The sequence below is a fragment of the Hibiscus syriacus genome, unplaced genomic scaffold (assembly GCF_006381635.1).
Source record: "Hibiscus syriacus cultivar Baekdansim isolate YM2019G1 unplaced genomic scaffold, ASM638163v2 tig00018568_pilon, whole genome shotgun sequence".
Taxonomy (NCBI): Eukaryota; Viridiplantae; Streptophyta; class Magnoliopsida; order Malvales; family Malvaceae; genus Hibiscus; species Hibiscus syriacus.
This window is the reverse complement of record NW_024062439.1, coordinates 137,290-152,178: the sequence shown is the minus strand read 5'-3', so window position 1 is coordinate 152,178 and position 14,889 is coordinate 137,290. Positions and strand designations below refer to the sequence as shown.

At 37.6% G+C, this 14,889-nt stretch overlaps 1 pseudogene; it reads right to left on the bottom strand.

Annotated features, from left to right (window-relative positions):
• Positions 1–197: 197 nt before the first annotated feature.
• Positions 198–14,312, bottom strand: LOC120209259 (annotated as a pseudogene).
• Between the last annotated feature and the right edge of the window lie 577 nt (positions 14,313–14,889).

The window sequence follows — 14,889 nt, the reverse complement described above, 5'->3', positions numbered from 1 at the left end:
TATATTTATATTCTGTCGTTATATTCACTTGTTAGGTCTCAACTTGGTCGTCAATGGATGCATGCATGCATTTCGTAAACAAGATTCCGCAAAAACTATGAAAGATGTTTCCATCCATGGCTTCAAATCTTCAACTCTTATCGAATTCCTGAACGGGCATCTCCGGTCAACAAAGAAAAGTCGAGAGGATTTAAATCCGGAGGTTAACGAACAACAATAATGTCCAAGTTAAAGATACGAGGTACAAAACGTGCATACAACATCAACGTTAGTTACTAGGGTTACAGGGAGCTGGGGCAAACCACAAAAACAGACTAATCAGGCAACCAAAACAACCATAAGCTAACAAATCAAACGTGTTGGAAAATCTGGCTAGCAGTTGTATCACTTCCACAGTTTAACAAACTTGTCATGACTTGCGGACGAAACCAGACTCGTCACGGGGAATACGGCCAATGCAGCTATGAGTCTTTCATGAGCCGACAAAGACACGGTCTTATTCTCCGACATGTTCCATAGCTCCAAAGACTGAACCCGACATGGAAACAAGGTCACTTGCCTGGTAATAACAAATAACGAGCAATGATTGGAATATAGGATGGAAAACACACGAGTGAAACTTGTTGCCATTACTGTTGCGGAAGACGACTATCGGATAGAGTAAAATCGCAACTGATAATTTGAGAAAATAAAAATGAAGATAAAAAAGACACAAAATTTACGTGGAAAACCCCTGAATAATATAGGGTAAAAACCACAGGCAACGGTTGAAGAATTTCACTATGAGAAAATAGGAATTACAACCTCTCTCGATCTACCAAGGAGAAAACAATGATAATTCTCTCTATATAAAAAGGAGAAAACAACTCTCAAGAAACTCTCTAAAATCTCTCTAAAATCTCTCTAGTATTGGAAGAAAGCTAGAATGCTTTGGGATGATTTTGAAGCTAAATGAGCTAGGGTATTTATAGTTGAAACTTAATGACTAATCTTGTAAATACCCTAAAATTAAAGTGACTAAATTGGGTATTTTACCCTTGCTAATTTTCAGCAACTTGCAGCCATTTTGGACCAAAAATAGCAGCCCATGTTGCTTAAATCAGCCAGCTGCCCATGTTGCTTAAATCAACAATCTCCACTTGCACATTTGGTGTTGACTTTTAACAATCTCCCACTTGAAGATTTGATTGGAACAATCATATCTTCGCACCATTCTTTCTACTTTGTACCATCATGTTGCTTATGTTTCCGTCAGGCCACAGGAGGATCAACACCAGGTAAATTTATCAACATTGATTGTCTTTGTCATGAAATCTGCTATGTTGTCTTTGGTATGGATCTTCTGGATATCTATCGTTCCTTCTTCCACCTTTTCACGAATGAAATGATACTGAACCCGTATGTACTTTGTCCTTGAATGAAATGATGGATTCCTTGCTAGATGCAAGGCGCTTTGACTGTCACAAAACAGAGAGACATACTCTTGATTGTGCCCAAGCTCCTCCAATAGCATCTTCAACCAAATTGCTTCTTTATTGGCTTGTGTAGCTGCTACATATTCTGCCTCTGTTGTGGATGTAGCCACAACTGACTGTAATTTTGAAACCCAGCTTACAGCTCCACCAGTAACTTTGAACACATATCCTGTAGTAGATTTGCTTTTATCCAAATCCCCTGCATAGTCAGAATCTACATACCCATTGATTAGTAAGTTTGATCCTCCATAACATAATGCAACATTTGAGGTCCCTTTGATGTATCTCATGATCCTCTTTACTGTATTCCAATGCTCTTTGCCTGGATTCGCCATGTATCGACTAACCACTCCCACTGCTAGTGCAATGTCTGGTCTTGTGCATATAATAGCGAACATTAAACTTCCCACTGCTGATGCATACGATACTCGAGACATCTTCATCTTCTCTTCTTCACTGCTAGGACTCATACTGGAGGATAATTTGAAGTTAATAGGAAGAGGGGTAGAAATTGGCTTACAATCTTGCATGCTAAATCGTGACAAGATTTTCTTCAAGTAATTCTTTTGTGAAAGCCAAATCTTCCTATTACTTCTGTCTCGGTGAATTTGCATCCCTAGAATCTTGTTTGTTGATCCCAAGTCCTTCATTTCAAATTCCCTAGCCAGTTGTGCCTTCAATTCTTCAATATGATCTTTTTTGGGTCCTGCAACCAACATGTCATCCACATACAACAGCAATATAACAAAATCGTTATCACCAGACCTCTTGAAATAAGCACAAGGGTCTGCATTAAGTCTGTTGTATCCAAGGCACATAATGAAGGAATCAAATCTCTTATACCAACACCTCAGCGCCTGCTTTAGACCGTACAGAGATTTGTTCAACCTGCAAACCAAGTTCTTCTTTTTGTCTTCTTCAAAACCTTCAGGTTGGAGCATATAAATTTCTTCTTCAAGATTTCCATGAAGAAAAGCTGTTTTAACATCTAGTTGCTCTAGATGTAAGTTCAATGTAGCACACATTGTCAAAACTACTCGAACTGTTGTTAGTCGAACCACAGGAGAAAATATTTCATTGAAATCAATGCCTTCTTTTTGAGCATATCCTTTGACCACCAGTCTTGCACGATACCTCTCAACTTGATCGTCACCATTTCGCTTGATTTTGAAGACCATTTGTTACCAATTGGCTTCATTCCTTGTGGTAGTGGCACAAGGTCCCATGTATTATTTTTATGAAGGGCTTCGATTTCTTCTTACATCGCCATCATCCACAGTGAAGCATCTAAGCTGTTTATTGCCTCCTGGTATGTTGATGGCTCACCGTCCTCTGTTAAAAGACAGTATGCAATATTACCTTCTATAGCATAATATGAGTGCCAATTGGGACGTCTTCTCACACTATCTGATTGACAAGTTGTTGGAGCTTCAGAACTCTCTGGTTCTTGTTCATCATGTGCTGGTTCTGCTTCAGAAGAATCTCCTTGTTCAAACATCTTTTCTACATGTATTTGTGTGGTCTTTGACTTTTCAGCGCTGTCATTGTCTTCTTTTCTTTGTAGCTTATCTTCTACAAAGATAACATCCCTGCTAATGATTACTTTGCGGGCAGTGGGATCCCACAAGCGATACCCCTTTACTCTATCAGCATACCCCAAGAATTTGCATTTTCTGGATTTTGAATCCAGCTTTGAAATTTCTTGGGCGTTGTACATCACGTACACAATACTTCCAAATGCATGGAGGTTTGAATAATCAACTGGTTTACCAGTCCACATCTCCATTGGTGTCTTCAGCTCTATTGCAGTTGACGGAGCTCGATTCACCAAATAACAGGCGGTATTGACTGCTTCTGCCCAGAATGATTTTTCTAAACCTGCGTCCCTCAATATTGCTCTTGTTCTTTCTAACAAGGTTCTGTTCATCCGCTCTGCCACTCCATTTTGTTGAGGAGTGTTCGCCACTGTGAACTGTCTTTTGATGCCTTCTTTCCAGCAAAAGTCATCAAATTATTCGCTTGTGTATTCTCCTCCATTATCTGTTCTTAAACACTTGATCTTATTTCCATAATCAAGTTCCACCCGCGCTTTGAAGTTTTTGAAAGTTGAAAACACGTCTGACTTCTTCTTAATAAGGTGCACCCAACATCTCCTGGAGTAGTCATCAATAAATGAGAAAGTATTTTGCTCCACCTAGGGACGTTACAGGTGCTTGCCATACGTCAGAGTGAACCAATTCTAGAACACTTTTGCCTCGTGATTTTGATGTGTTGAATTTCAACTGGTGCTGCTTACTTGTTATGCAATGCTCACACAAAGGAAGTGATACCTTTATTAAGCCTGGAAGTAGCTTTTGTTCCACAAGGACTTTCATTCCTTGTTCTGACATGTGTCCAAGTTTCTTATGCCATAGCATTGCAGAATCTGAACTACATGAGGCAACAGAGGCTTCTGCTTCTAGCAATGTCTCTCCCTTCAGCATGTACAAGTTTGCAGCTATCTTTTCACCTTTCAGCACCACAAGCGCTCCACGGAACACCTTCATGATTCCTTTCCCTGTTTCAATCTTCCTAGCATTATTATCCAACAATCCGTAGGATAATAAATTTTTCTTCAGACCTTTCACGTGCCGCACATCTCGAACAACTTTAATTGTTCCATTATACATCTTCAATTTGATGATTCCCACACCAACGATCTCTAAGGCATGATCATTGCAACTATACATAGATCCTCCTGAGACAGGTTCATAATGATGGAACCATTCTCTCCTTGAGGTCATGTGATATGTCGCTCCCGAATCAATGAGCCATATATCTGCAAATCTTTTTCTGCCTTCCACGGTGGTTGACGCTTCACAGCATAGAGCATCTCCATCATCTGAAGTGTTTGTGGTATTGCCTTGTGGATTGGAGTTTTTATTTAGACTCCAACAATCCTTCTTCAAGTGACCCTTCTTTCCACAGTGGTAGCACTTTAAATTCTTCTTGCTCCTCAACTTCGATCTACCATGTTTATGACTGCTGCTTTGGCCACGTTCTGTTGATCTCCCTCTCATCGTTGTCAACGCTTCTGCTTGTTGCAGATTTACTTGTCTGTCTTCCTTGTTCTTGCGCCGACTTTCTTCTTGTAGAACAGCAGCTGCAACGTCATCGAAGACTAGACTGGTGACATTACTATTTGTCAAGTTGATGATGAGTTGATCGTACGAATCCGGTAGAATTTGAAGTAGAAGTTCAGCACGTTCTTGTTCTCCTATTTTACAGCTTAAGGATGTAAGCTGAGAAAAAAAGGTGTTTAGTGTATTTAAGTACTCCGTCACTGAAGTAGATTCTGGCATACGGAGAGTGTACAATTTCCTCTTAAGAAAAATTTTATTGTGCAGCGATGTGGCCTCGTACAATTTGATGAGATGATCTCATATCTCCTTAGTTGTCTTCTTCTCCTCGATTCTTGACAATACTTCATCTGCTAATGCTAGATGAAAGTTTGACATAGCTTTCCCGTCTATCTCGTTCCATTTGATGTCATCTGCGAAATCCACCGGCCTTTCATTGATAGCCGCTAGACACCCGTCTTTCCTTAGGATGGCCTTCATCTTCAATTTCCACAATGAAAAATTACTCCCATTAAACTTTTTAATATCAAATTTCGTTGTCATTGCTTCGTTTACGGATAGCTCCCACTATTTCACTATCGTGAATAGTTATCTGGAACCTTCAAATAATGGGTAATAACTTCTTACTTTCTTATGTTGGAGGATCCACCTTTTGATGGCAACTACAAAGACAATAAGTAGATATTACACACGCAAATCTAGCTCTGATACCAATTGTTGCGAAAGACGACTATCGGATAGAGCAAAATCGCAACTGATAATTTGAGAAAATAAAAATGAAGATAAAAGAGACACAACATTTACGTGAAAAACCCCTGAATAATATAGGGTAAAAACCACGAGCAACGGTAGAAGAATTTCACTATGAGAAAATAGGAATTACAACCTCTCTCGATCTACCAAAGAGAAAACAAAGATAATTCTCTCTAGATAAAAAGTAGAAAACAACTCTTAAGAAACTCTCTAAAATCTCTCTAAAATCTCTCTAGTATTGGAATAAAGCTAGAATGTTTTGGGATGATTTTGAAGCTAAATGAGCTAGGGTATTTATAGTTGAAACTTAATGACTAATCTTGTAAATACCCTAAAATTAAAGTGACTAAATTGGATATTTTACCCTTGCTAATTTTCAACAACTTGCAGCCATTTTGGACCAAAAATAGCTGCCCATGTTGCTTAAATCAGCCAGCTGCCCATGTTGCTTAAATCAACAATCTCCACTTGCACATTTGGTGTTGACTTTTAACAATTACAACTCAATTCATGAACACATTCCCATTCACTGCCCGACCCAAAGGACCAAACTCTGACTGAGTCCTCGCTAACAGATGCCAGAAGCTCACCTGAAGGATCCCAGCATACAGAATGGATCAATTTAGTATGTCCCTGCTATTACAAATCAAAAGACGAAAGGAAGTCGGTCATGCTGCAACAGAGTAAAATGCAGAAAATACTATCTTGGTTCATATATCTACCTACAAAATAAATTTCTATTACATAATTTACAATCCATGTTAACTACATTAACCTGTAATAAGTGTCGGCAAGATAGAGTCTCCGTGTCCAGTATAGATACAACATTCTCAGCAGCTGCAGCAAGATATTTTCCGAGGCGAGGTTGAAATCTCAATTGGGTTGTCCCAGGGGCCGTACCACCCTGATCCACGCAAAGAAAACCGTCTTAATAGCCGTGACAGACCAAAGAGAGGCCTGAATTTGATACATTTGCTTTGCAAGAAAATATGATGCAAAGATCATACCTTGAAAGCTCTTGCACAGCTCCCATTGTTGATACTCCAATATCGTATTTCACCGTCACCATCACAAGAGCAGATAAGATCATCCTTAGTTGGATGGAAGTCAAGTGACATAACGTTACCTGAATGTCCCATAAATATACGAAGCGAATAACCAGGCTGCAGAAAATTTCAAGGAATTACACAAATCACATCTAATAAATCTCAGAAAATTAAACGAAAACCAAGAAGAAAGAAAACTCAGAATGAAATAGCATGAACATGCACAGAATGCTTTAAATGAGAACTTTAATGGGTTTAAAATGGACATACAAGAAGACATAACTAGCTCAAAAACCAAAATAATAAGTAAAAGGTATATAGAAAGTTCACTAACACTGTCAGCATCCCAAACTCTGACAGTTTTGTCAAATGAAGATGTTGCAAGGTGTGACATGCTTGGACTGAAACGAACATCAGTAATCAAACATGAATGTTCTTCAAGCGTAGACTTTGGCTTCAAAGTGTCCGTGTACCATAATACAGCCTGTGTTGCAAAAATATACATATATATGTTTACTTCTTATCATGTCAAGAAAACGGAAACCGATTATTAACTACCAACTCAAAAGTATGAAGAAAAAAAAGCTAAGCTCCTCTCTTAGAACTACCTTTTTATCATGGCTACCAGTAGCAAGCAACTTTCCATCTGATGAGAAATGACAGCAAGTAACTTTGCTACTGCTTGCTGGAACGGAATTTACTTCCACAAATGTGAAACCTGAAGTCAAATTCAAATTTGGTACACTGTAAAAAATATTATGCTTCAAACCAATCCACTTACATTATGTAGTAATGCAATAATAGAATACGAGATGAGAGCATATCCCTAAAAATTAGAAATAAGGATAGATGAATGCGCCCACACAATTGCTCGGTTTCTTTCGGCCAAATTCAGTTAGCATTTGGATAAATAACAATACAACAAGATCGTGAATTAGTCACAATAACCAACATTTAGAATAGCACTCGGTGAGAATAACACTACAATGTACAAAAGTTTAATTAAGTATACAGTATCTATGCTTAAATATACTTGGTCTCAAACAAGGACCATTCCGAAAAAGATTTAGGACAGTATCATATTCACTGTATCCAAGAATAACAAGGACATAAAATATGCCAACAGAGTGAAACTACAATGTCCCACAAAAGAGGCTACATTAGATTCACTGCAACAGAAGACTATCAAATCATAAAAACCATACAAGTAATATTTATAGACCTTTAGTTAAATCCATACATCGGCCAACAGCATCCCTAGGATCTGTACCATCATGGGATAAAAAAGATTCAACGTTATCACCAAGAGACCCATCCTCCACAAACCGATCCATTTCAGCCTGCAATTCAAGATCTTTATCATCCCACTACCAAAATGGAGTTCCAATGAGAAATTATGCAAGGAATTTTTAGTTCCTCCACAAACATTGGAAAATAATTAATACTCGCCAACTGATTTGAAGGCGATGCAAGTGTGCCGGCACCATCAGCACCAAACATCATCATAGGCTTGGAAGAACTGCCGCTATGAGGAAGAGCGGGCATTGAAATCACATCTCCAGGAGTGTGTGTTGATGGTGTAGAAGGTGCTGAACTAGGGGAGGGTCCAGCTGTGTTTGTTGTACCTGAGCTATTTGCAGGGCCTGAAGACGACACCGGCTGTTTTCTCTTTCTCCCATTCTGGTTTTTTGAAACCTTCAAATGACTTAAGGAAATTATGTTAGGAACCTACTTATATATGTTTTGAAGCTAAGAATCAGAGCTCAATAACAACTTTATATTACTGTCCGCATACATGTCCCTGAAAATACAGCTTATAATTGCAACCCAAAGAAAGAAACAGGTTTCAAGCTAAACATCATATAGCACCACAAATATTGGCAATTCAAGAAATATTTCCATGAGATACGTAGTTAAGTACTATAAGGGGAAAAAGGGAGAATAAGATTAATGTTTTTGAAGCCACTCTACTATAATCTCGGGGAGAACCACAAGCACACCTTATGGATTAATCAAATTCTTTTAACAAAAACGGTATGGGAGGATGGGGAAGGAGATCTAAGGGGAAGTTCAAAACCTGAGTTAGCCTATTAGCAAGAAACATCAGGGACAGGGACGTTACAAATATCTACCCTGCCCATACCGACCACACACAAAGTCATACATCACATGTGTGCCACATGGAAGCAGACAAAACCCTCAGCCAGGAAAGCTTTTCGTAAGACGATGTATGGATAAATAGAAACAGGCAGACCTGATCATTCCCTCGAAATGAGTTTGAGATGCTCCCATCCACAGTGGCACTTCCACCTCCACCAACTTTATCCTGCTGATGTAAACTTGGATTAGAATTCTGCAACTGTTGATTCGAAAGTGCATGCTGCTGAAGCTGTTGCTGCTGTGAGTTACTGTTCTGCTGCTGCTGCTGATGCAATTGTGCTAATTTTAACTACAAGGAAAATTAAATATCTAAGAAATGGAAAGATTATAGAACTCGTGGCCACAAAATACCAAGCAATAAAATCAAGTTAAAAGCACACTTTATAGGGACAACAATACCTTCATTAGCATATCCGTATCTCCCCGAGGCATGAGTGGACTGCCTGCCTGCAAAGATGATACATTTGGACCCACGTCACCAACAAAATTAGAAAGGCCACCCTTCCCAAGGCCCATGGCCCGATTATTATTCAATAACATTCTCAATCTTCTACTATCATCACTGCCAGAAGGTGATGTCAGATTCTGCTGAGCAAGCATGAGTTGCTGCTGATGCTGTGATGTCAACATCTGAAGTTGATGAAAGGGCTGAGGAGCCTGTATAAAAGGCTTTTGCTGCTGAAGTAACCCAGTGTGCAATTGGTGCAGTCCCTAAAAGCAGATCAAATGAAAACCATTCAAAGGGAACACTAGGTGAAAAAGAAAACTAACAGTAAGTTTTTATAAAACTAGGTAACTAAAGCACATCAAAACTTACTGTTAGTGGCCATCCTTTCAAAGTTAAATTATTACCATCTTGATTTGACCCTGAAATACATGAAGTCGCATTTATTTAGTTTCCAAATTCCTAAGTTATATGAACCGAGCATATCAAAAGGACAAGGCACCATAGTTGAGTTAATACTATCATCAGTTTGTCATTTTCAAAAGAAAGATTCATTTTAAGAAGAATAACCCGAGAAAGAGAAACTTGCCTGGAATTCCTATTAAAGATCCATCAGGACCAGCGGCTCTAGGGTTCAATATCGGATTTATCTCACTCTTAATATCCTGCTTCCAGATGAAAGTTCAGAACATGACCAGAGAGGCAACATGAGAGAGAACAATTTAAGGTGAACCTACCGGTGTTGTTCCTGGCAATTGCTGACTCCGAGCTTGAACTTGTGGAGACATACCACCAGCTGTACTCTGCAACACTTGCCCGCAATTTAAATGATGAAATATAAGGTTATCGCTGAAAATAACTAAATGTGAACAAACCCTAAATAACCTGAGATGTTATTTTAGATGAAAAGGGAGATAAAACAAATCACCAGGAAGATTGTCCGGTCGCTGCTGCAAACTTCAATATCGAGGCATGATTTGGATCCAAGAGCTGGCCAACGTTGTCTCCGTACCTTTGCTGTAAGGAGTTCCTATGTCATATTGACAACTAAAAGAAGAAAACATTTCTAAGAAATCAAGACAATCCACCAACCTTCATAGCTGCATCATCCAAAGGATACCTTTGAAATGGCACTTTTAGTCTTTCTTCATACATCTTAGTCGCCATGGCATTCGCAGTTCCAGCAGGCTGATGCATAAGAGAATCATTTCCAACAAGTCCATTTGTATTGCCATTTAGGAGATGAGACCCATCCTTTCGCTGCTGGGGTTTCTGCGCCTGCTGGGGTTGCTGCTGTTGCTGTTGCTGTTGCTGCTGGGCATGCCTCTGCAATAAAAGCTGTTGCATCTGCAGTTGTTGCTGGTGTTGATGTTGAGGCTGCTGAGGTTGCTGTTGCTGCTGCTGCTGCTCTCGTGATTTAATCAACTGAGTCTGCAATATTAACACACCGTAAACATCACATACTTAAGAAATCTTTCGGGAGACTTGAAGATTTCACAATCTACGCTATGAATTTAAATAATAATATTTTTAACCAAATTCAACAGCGAAACACTTCTCCTGCCCTTTATTGCTTCCTTTCTTTCATGACAAAAAGCCCTTAGTTAGCCAGTTCTGTGACGAAGAAACCAACAAATGCCCTATGGCTACCATTGTGCAATATGCCTTTAGGAGAAGAATCCAATTTCCACGTATAATTAGCAATTTGCAACATCAAACTATTTAAACCTGACTGATGTCTCTCGAGTAATCATTTGTTGAACAATACAATATTCAATAACATATAGCAAGAAATTCAACAATTTTATACACATGACCACTCCGAAGCACACTGATACGAATTGTAAGAATGTTCAATGTAGTTTTCTTCTCAAATCAAAGCTAACCAACCTCAATATATGATGCAGCAACCTCTGAGTGTTTCTCATTAGTCCTGGCAATGAATATGTCCCAGAAAACAGACCACCATTCAAATAGAAAACCTCCAGGTGCATCAATAGCTGGATTCCAGGTTCAGAAGGAGCATCAGCGTCAATGCAAATATTAAGTTTTTTTAAGCAAAGCAGATACTTAGGGTGAGGAAGACGACAACATAATAGATAAGGATAGATGTTATTCGGCTTTAACATAATTCTGGAATCCACTTAGTTACTTACCCACAGGATCGGATGATACTTTCCCTTCAGCTTGGAAAGCCTGAGCTGAAGCCTTTAAATCCCTCTTTACTAAATAATCATGGATATACACATCTAACCTGTTATTGAGAAAATACATGGTCAAAGAGAGCAAGAAATCAGAATTTACGAGCATAACTATTAGCTCAATAAGCAAAGAAAACCAAAACCGTAGTAAAAATGTAAGCCTTAAAACAATGAAAATCTGATAAACAACAGCTCTAAACAATTCTGGAATTTAACATGATATTGTCAAAAGAAATGAGAAACAAAAGAACGCCAAGGAAAATTATAATTTTTAATGCAACAGTCTTTTCAAAAAGGGCATCACATTAAACAACAAAACCCTAAAACAAATTTATTAGTTAAAGAAATGCAAAACTGAACAACAGTGGCTTGAAGTTACAGAACAAAAAAAAAAACTAAAATGAGCAGCTTCAAAGAACTAAACTTGAAATCTTAAAAGATTTTAAAATAAGAAAAAGCAAAAACCTAGAAGAACTTAAATACACATAACTCAAATAAAGCAAAAAATGAAGAACTTCAAAGCCACATTAAAGACTTCAAAAAAAAAAATTGAAACCCAAACACAGTTAACTTTAATAAAAGAGAAAATAATCTCAGTGACCAAAAATCCCAAATAATATACGATTTTGACCAATTTTTTTTGGATTTACGAAAATGACCAACAAAATCGCAATGCGATCTCTAATTCGTATTGTGATCTCCACTATCACAAATTCTCGTTGCATTTCGCGTTGCGATTTTTCATTTCGCGTTGCGATTTTTCATTTCGCGTTGCGATAGTCTATAGTTGTTGTCGTTGCGATTTTCCAAATTCGTTGCGATAGTCTACAATTGTCGTTGCAATAGTCTACAGTTGTCGTTGCGATTTTTTAAATTCGTTGTGATAGTTAAAAAAAAGATTTTGTTTCTTAAGAATTTTCTCTAAAAAGATAGTATCCGCGCGGACGTGTCGAATACACGTATTACCACGACCACGACCACGACCACGACCTGAGACCGACGGCGGCGGCGGCGCGCGAGAGTCCCCCTTGTTCTCTATCACTCAACAAGAAAGTGAAAAAGCCAAGCCTTAAATACCATTCCCAATAGTGTTTCTAATACTATGTGGGATTTGAGCATTACCAACACTTGTTCCCAATACTATGTGGGATTGAGTCTTAAATAGTTATATTATTTTTGAATGTTTTGCTTAAAATTGCAATAATCACGATTGATTGTAGATTGACTTTTAATTATGACATATTTAATCGTATAATACTAATGCAATTGGTTGTTGATTCAGTTGTTTTAAGGTGCATGATTGTTAATTGTTTCATGAATAATCACATTGTATTGGAAACAAGTGTTGGTAATGCTCAATCTCACATAGTATTGGAAACACTATTGGGAATGGTATTTAAGGCTTGGCTTTCCCACTTCCTTGTTGAGTGATAGAGAACAAGGAGGACTCTCGCGCGCCGTCGCCGCCGTCGTCCGTCTCGTCTCGTCTCGGGTCGGGTCGGGTCGGGTCGGGTCGTGGTAATACGTGTCTTCGACACGTCCGCGCGGATACTATCTTTCTAGAGAAAATTCTTAAGAAACAAAATCTTTTTTTTTAACTATCACAACGAATTTTCGCAACGAATTTGGAAAATCGCAACGACAACTGTAGACTATCGCAACGCGAAATGGAAAATCGCAACGCGATTTTCAACTATCGCAACGCGAAATGGAAAATCGCAACGCGATTTTCAACTATCGCAACGCGAAATGAAAAATCGCAACGCTATCGCAACGCGAAATGGAAAATCACAACGCGATTTTCAACTATCGCAACGCGAATTTGCGATAGTGGAGATCGCAATGCGAATTAGAGATCGCATTGCGATTTTGTTGGTCATTTTCGCAAATCCAAAAAAAGTTGGTCAAAATCGTATATTATCTAGGATTTTTGGTCACTGAGGTTATTTTCTCTTAATAAAAAAGGGGAAGGAGACTTACATTTTATCAGCTTCCCAGTTGGTTTGAGACATCTTGTTGAGTCCAACAACTGCCCAGAAACACTTGATAACAACTCAAGAATCCTAGGTACTTGTCTGACCAGCTTCTCTTCAAGTTTTAAAAGCTACCCAGAAAATAAAAATATTACGTTGTTATAGCACTAAACCGAAAAAAAAAAATAAAACATTTAAGACCAAAAGAAGAAAACTTATTACAGAAGTAGAAAAGGAAGAATCTATGTAGAGAACAATAGAAGAAAAACTCTAATTTTAGCAATATAATAAATATATATATATATATATATATATATATATATATATATATAGACATTTAAAATTTTAAAAAAAATAAAGAAAGAAAGGTAAGATACCTGCAATCCCAAAAACGTTTAGGGTGCGTTTGGTTCACGGGATGTAAGATTACCAATAGGAATAAAAGATTATCAGGGAATAAGATTACTGGGAATGTTGTATTTTGTGTTTGGTTGGTTTAGCAGGAATGTAAGATTATCGTGTTTGGTTAAAGGAATAAAAGATTATTGGAATATATATTTTACCAAATTGTTCTTATTATATATTTGTATAATATTACAAGTTGTAAAATAGTTATATATTTTCTTTAAAAAATTAAATTCATAATATTTATATAAATTTTTTACAAAATTAAAAATATAAAAAAGGTTTAATGAAAGGGTAAAATTTTATTTTAACCCCTGAACTTCATATAAAATTTTAATTATAGACTTTTTTTTGTAAATATAAAATAATTTAAGGATAAATTTGTAATTTAACCTTCGTAGAATTTTTATTATTCAATGACAGAAGAATGATATTTTTGAAAAAAAAAATTTAAGGGCATTTTAGTCCAAAACACCGGTAATGTTACAATATATAAGGGAAGGGAGGTAATGACATTCCCGATAATATATCCCAAAAAATCCACTATTGGTAATAAAACATTACCGGGAATGACATTCCCGACCAAACCAAACGGGGGAATGTGGATTTCATTCCCGGGGGAATCCCACATTCCCCTATCCAAACGCCCCCTTATTAGTTTTTGAGAGCTTTTTTTCTCTTCTTTTTTTATTTCTTTTTGGAGTGAATTTATATTATTCCTTTTCTTGTAGCTTTAGGTGGATTTAGGGTTATAAAATCGGGTAATCGTTCAGGTTTCAGTCGGATCCTTGCAGGTCGGGTAAAATCGGATACAAGTCAAGTCAGGTAAATTTGACACCAGATCTAGATCGGGTTCAGGTCAGGTCAAATTAGTTCGGGTTATTTTCAGTTTGATTTGACTCAAGATCCAGATCGGGTTCAGGTCAGGTCATTTTCAGTTCGGATCGTTGCCAGTTCAGGTCCGAAGCAGTTAAAAAGCAGGTTAATTCAGGTTCAGATGGACTTCAGGTGGATCTCGTTCAGATCGGGTCACATCATTGGCAGATAAAATTCAGGTCGGATCTCTATCAGATACGGATTGAGTTCAAATCGGGTTAATTTTTATTTTTGGATTAATTATTTTCGTCTTTCGCAAACGTTGAATTGCAATTTGTAATTGTATATGATTTAGAGTAAATTACTAATAATATAAATAATCATGGTTCAATTTTATGAAAAATACAAATTTAAGAATTAAATTGAACAAATAAAAAATTACAAATAAAAATTTAAATAAATTAAACAACACACATTGATGAGGGATCAAATCGAA